At 39.3% G+C, this 6,158-nt stretch overlaps 1 pseudogene across 1 annotated transcript; it reads left to right on the forward strand.

Moving 5' to 3' along the window:
• The first annotated feature begins 3,658 nt into the window (after nucleotides 1–3,658).
• LOC306637663 (non-histone chromosomal protein HMG-17-like) lies at nucleotides 3,659–3,941 on the forward strand (annotated as a pseudogene). The gene has a single exon. The product of its transcript is annotated as a non-histone chromosomal protein HMG-17-like (transcript).
• Nucleotides 3,942–6,158: the final 2,217 nt, after the last annotated feature.

The raw sequence follows: 6,158 nt of genomic DNA on the forward strand, positions 1-6,158 counted from the left end.
ACTGAGCTTTAGGCAAGAAACCCAGGGGCACTCAACTACTGAGGCACGTCCCCAGCATTTTTATTTTTTTATTTTGAGACAGTGTTGGAATTAATGGGCCCAGGTGTCAGGGGTTTCCTGGAATCCCTGAAATAAACACTTGGAGTCTAAAAGCTCTGTCACCAAGACAAGAATTTTACTTCTACACCCAATAAAAATTGAATGCACATTGTCTACCAGGCAGTCTGCTGGACCTTTATCACTGACCCGAGGGTACTTGGCCATTGCCCTTTGGTCAGAGCTGACTGCACATGTTATGGGGCGCAACTTAAGAACAGACCATTACCACTGAGAAATCCAAATTTGAGAGTCTTTATTAAGCTGGCCGGCTGTCTCACACAATGCCCTAAAAATGGCTATTGGGAGAACAGCCCTGACCATAGGATTGCAGGGTTTTTTATACCATAAATCAGTACATCAATCATAAATGTCTGTTGCTATGATTCAAAATTACAAACTAACATCATGAGATCTGAAATCAACAGCAGAGGGGGAAGTGAGTCAAAACGACCTTACTTAGGTACAAATTAAAGAATGGTTACTAACATCTAAACAATCACTATTGACATCACCATTAACGTGGTACATTGTTTAGGAAAATAGGAATCAAAAAGAGAACAATTTTTCTTTTTTTTTTTATTGTAAACAAATGGGATACATGTTGTTTCTCTGTTTGTACATGGCGTAAAGGCATACCATTTGTGTAATCATAAATTTACATACAGTAATGTTTGATTCATTCAAAAAGAGAACAATTTTTCATTATACAAGAATTGCCATTTCATCATTTTGTATTGCCAAACATGTCATGCTAAGTAACTGATGATGGGTTCAGAGGTGGGGCGTTCCCACGGGAGAAGTATTTCCTATGTAACATGGAGTCTCAGAGCAAAAATGGAGTCTGTTTAGTCATTGCCCATACAACCTGGCCTATAATGTTTTCATGGAGCTAAATCTGTCATTCCATCACACAATCTTTGGCACAAACTAATATTAAGGAAATGCTAATATTACTGAAAATTTGGTCCCTGTCCCTGATGCCAATTCAATAATGAAAATGTGGCTTTTTGGGGAGAGGGGGATACCGGGGATTGAAGCCAGGGGTGCTTAACTACTGAGCCCCAGCACTATTTTACATTTTATTTAGAGACAGGGTCTGACTGAATTGCTCAGGGCCTCACTAAATTGCTGAGGCTAGCTTGGAAATTGAGAACCTCCTGCCTGGGCCTCCCAAGGTGCTAAGATTACAGGCATGCGCAACAGGTCTGGCCCAAATATTTCTGATCCAAAGTTTATTGAATGTACAGATGCAGAACTCGTGGATACAGAAAACTGGGTAATTTTCTTTCTTTCTTTTCTTCTTTGTGGTGTTGGGAATTAAATCTAGGACTTTGTATATGCTAAACACAAGCTCTTACCACTAACCTCTACCCCCATACCTGTATGGGTAAACCTTAACCTATTCAATTATTTCTGCTAAAACAAAATACCCAGAAGTCAATGGTAAAAGACATAAACCTGGGTACCTAAACATTTTAAACCTCTCACAGGAAGAAAAATTACTATAAATATAATCAAAAGAAAATCAGAGACAAAATACAACACATATGAAAGAAAAAAGACTGTGTTTTGTACCAATTATCTAAATAATCCCATAGAAAAATGGACAAAGCACAAAAACAACTGAGATAAAACTAAATTTAATGGGGCTGGAAGTGTAGCTTAGTGGTAAAGTACTCATGAACTAAAATGAGCAAAGCCCTGAGTTCAATTCCCAGTATCACAAAAATAAACAAATAATTAATAAATAGATAATAAATAGATCAAGCTGTGAGTGATGATGTCACAGGGTTGGGGACTTCCACAAAACTGAGCCAGCTCAGAGATCCACCCCCCCAAACACGGATTCTTCTGAGCAGGTCAAAAATTTTAAAGATGAGTCACTCAGAATAACAGGCTTGAGTTTATTAGAAGGGTTAGAAAATTTGAGAAGGGGACCCTTTCAAAGGAAAGAGTGGGTCCTCTTAGAGAAAGGGACAGTGTGCCTCTCCTGCTCTCTAGTTTTATTAGGGGACCCCAGGGAAATTTCCAGAGAGTTCAGCCCAGGTTCACCTCTTGACTTTTGCCTGACAGCAGGATGACATTAGACTTTCAAGTTCCCATTGTTCATGACAACTCTAGATCCCTTTGACCCAAGCTGACCAGTTCTAAGTAGAACCTGTTCTTAATAGATTTTATGGTTGAGGAGAATTATCTTTATCTTCCTGAGTTTTGGGATCTGATCTGTGTGTCACTGAAGTCCCCCACTTCAGGGTGACTTGTGTTCTGCTTATCTGTATTTTGGGCCAGCATTTCTCCTGCAGATAACACGTTGTTTGCTGAGGAACGTATCATATTCTATGGACTTAAGCCAAGAAGGGCTTTGCTTCTTAGAAAAGAAAGCTTGTGAGCCAGGTGTTATGCATATACCTGAAATCCCAGCAATTCAAGAGGCTGAGACAGGAGGATTGCAAGTTCATGGTTAGCCTCACCAATTTAGGGATACTGTAAGCAATTTAGCAAGAGACCCTGTCTCAAAATAAAAAAATAAGGGCTGTGGGGGAAGGAAAAAATAACAGAATGAATCAAACACCATTACCCTATGCAAATGTATGATTACACAAATGGTATGCCTCTACTTAATGTACAGAGAAACAAGTTGTATCCCATTTGTTTACAATAAAAAAAATAAATAAATAAGGGCTGGGGTTGTGGCTCAGTGGTAGAGCGCTTGCCTAGCATGCACCAGGCACTGGGTTTGATCCCCAGCACCACATTAAAAAAACAAAACAAAACAAAACAACATCCTAAAATAAAAAATAAAAAGGGCTCATTGTTTAAGCACCCCTGGGTTCAGTCCCTGGTTTTAAAAAGAAGAGCTTCTGTAGAGCACAAGATAATTTAGTGGCATCTTGAAGAAACTATAGTTTTAAAGTCAAGGAAGGAGACATTTCAAACCTGAGAACATGAAAAATTATTGCATGTATGAAAAAGAAAAACTCAGCCCAGTTGAAATGTTTCACTCAGTTTACATAGAATTTTGAAATTTTTTATTTCATTGTATTATATGCAAAATTGTTATTATTGTTGTTGTTAATTGAACCCAGTGGTGCTCTACCACTGAGCTGTATCCCAAGTCCTTTTTATTTTATTCAGAGACAGGGTCTCACCAAGTTTCCAGGCAGACCTCAAACTTGTGATCCTCCTGCTTAGGGATCCTGAGTAGCTGGAATTATAGGTGTGGGACACCACACCAGATTTATATACTTAATTATTTACAACATTTTTACTCATAGTATTTCCCAGCAACCCACATACTCTTGGAAATTGTTCGTTTGTTTTTGCAGTGCTTGGGATGGATTCCAGAGCCTTGCATAGGCTAAGCAAGCACACTACAACCCAGCTCCCTTAAAAAAAAAATATCCAATTGCATTTAGTATTTAATAAATATTTATGGTGCAGTTACGAATTAAGCTTGTGGAGCAGTGTGAGGAAGAGGTGAGAACGACCCCCAAACGGATCAAAGCCAGGAGCCGCTGCATCGAGGCATCCAGCTACTGCATTCTGCAGCCTCACCATCATGTCCCAGAGAAAGGCTAAGGGGATGCTAAAGAGAAAGCCAAGGTAAAGGGTGAACCACAGAGAAGATCCCCAAGGTTGTCTGCTAAACCTGCTCCTTCAAAGCCAGAGCCCAAGCCTGACAAGGCCCCTGCAAAGAAGGGAGAGAGGCTACCCAGAGGAAAAAAGGGAAAAGCTGACGCCCTAAGGATGGGAATAACCCTGCAGGGAATGGAAATGCCAAAACAGACCAGGCACAGACAGCTGGAGGTGCTACAGATGCAAAGGAGTTTGTGCCTTTTTGATAACTCTGTACTTCTGGCAACTGTACAGTTTGAAATACTATTTTTCAAATCAAGTTTTATAAAAATGCAGTATTTTTAGGTGTTAGAGAGGATGTGGGGAAAAAGGTACATTCATACCTTGCTGGTGGGGCTGCAAATTAGTGCAGCCACTCTGGAAAGCAGTGTGGAGATTCCTTAGAAAACTTGGAATGGACCCACCATTTGACCCAGCTATCCCACTCCTCGGCCTATACCCAAAGGACTTAAAATCAGCATACTATAGAGATATAGCCACATCAATGTTCATAGCTGCTCAATTCACAATAGCCAGATTGTAGAACCAACCTAGATGTCCTTCAATAGATGAATGGATAAAGAAACTGTGGTATATATATACAATGGAATATTACTCAGCCATAAAGAATAATAAAATTATGGCATTTGCAGGTAAATGGATGAAATGGGAGAATATCATGCTAAGTGAGATAAGCCAATCTCAAAAAACCAAAGTGCGAATGATCTCGCTGATAAGGGATGATGACACATAATGGGGGGTGGGAGGGGGGCAAGAATGGAGGAAGGAGGGACTGTATAAGAATGGAGGAAGGAGGGACTGTGTAGAGGGAAAAGAGGGGTTGGAAGGGTGGGGGGGAAGGAAAAAATAACAGAATGAATCAAACATCATTACCCTATGTAAATGTATGATTACACAAATGGTATGCTGTTACTCCATGTACAAACAGAAACAAGATATATCCCATTTGTTTACAATAAAAATAAATTTTAAAATGTAGTATGTTGTTTTACTTTTTTTTTTTTTTTTTAAATAAAAACTGTATTGTTAGCACACAGAACACTTCTGTTGTTTTGGGGGGCAGGAGCATACATCACTAGTAGAATGTCTCCAAAGCTGGATTGCTGTGGGGGAAAACACCTTTCCCTGCTAGTGTGTTGAGACTCCCTTCTGGCTCCCAAAAGGAAGAATTCCCTGATGTGGGCACACATAGCCATCTTGGCACAAACGTCTTATGGTATGGAAAACTCATATTCATCTTTATGTCCTTCTCTCTCTCTCTGCCATCCGAATAGACTTAACTCCCCTAACCTCAGACCTGTCAGGACTTGACTCCCAAGAATTGGTTTTACCAGTGTGTGGGGCAATCTGAATTTTCAAGTGACATCATTGAAATAGTGTCCCTTAGAAGAGCCCCAGTTCCTTTTCTAGTTTGTGGCTCTTCAGATTAATAATTCTGCCATTTTCATTTCATTTCATTTCCTGAATGTCAGGAAAATGAAAAGTTTTTAAACAGCATGCTAAATGTGAAATGTCAATCCTAACTCTAAATTTTCCCTATTCAGAACATCAAATGAAGACTTTGTTGTTGTTGTTGTTTTTTTTTTTTTTTTTTTTTTTTTTTTTTAATGTGTGTGTGTTTTGGTACCAGGGATTGAACTCAGGGTCACTCAACCACTGAGCCACATCCCCACCCCGTTTTTTGTATTTTATTTAGAGACAGGGTCTCACCCTGAGTTGCTTAGCGCTCACTTTTGCTGATGTTGGCTTTAAACTTGGGATCCTTCTGTCTCAGCCTCCCAAGCTGCTGGGATTACCATTGGGTTTTATAGCAGCTTTCTGATTTTGGTAGCCCATCCAAGAAGGGAATTTGAAATCGTTAACTGTTAACGATTGTTTGCCAATGTCCTACCTAAAATACCATGATTATTTATGAAAGATATCTTTAATAAAGCTGGATACAGTTTGGGTTGAAAAAAGAAAAAAAAGATTAAGCTTGTTGCCGGGTGTGGTGAAACATGCCTATAAACCCAGTGGTTTGGGAAACTGGGGCAGGAGAATTACAAGTTCCAAGCCAGATTTAGCAATATATCAAGGCCCTACGCAAATTAGTGAGACTCTGTCTCAAAACAAAAAAATAAAAAGGGCTGGGGACGTAGCTCCGTGGTTAAGCACTCCAGAGTTCAATTCCCAGTACCAAAAAAATAAATAAATAAATAAATAAAATAAAAGGAAAGAAAAAAAGAAAGAAAAGAAGAAAGAAATTCATAGTAAGCATTCTATCTGGTTTAAATTGAAAAAAATCTATCCCAGAGATTATTGTTGTTGTTGTTATTATTATTATTATTGGGATTAAACCCAGGGGTGCTTTACCACTGAGCTACATTCCTAAGACCTTTCATTTTAATTGCTCAGGCCCTCTCTAAATCGCCGAGGCTGGCCTG

This window comes from Sciurus vulgaris, assembly GCF_902686455.1.
Source record: "Sciurus vulgaris genome assembly, chromosome: 10".
Lineage (NCBI taxonomy): Eukaryota > Metazoa > Chordata > Mammalia > Rodentia > Sciuridae > Sciurus > Sciurus vulgaris.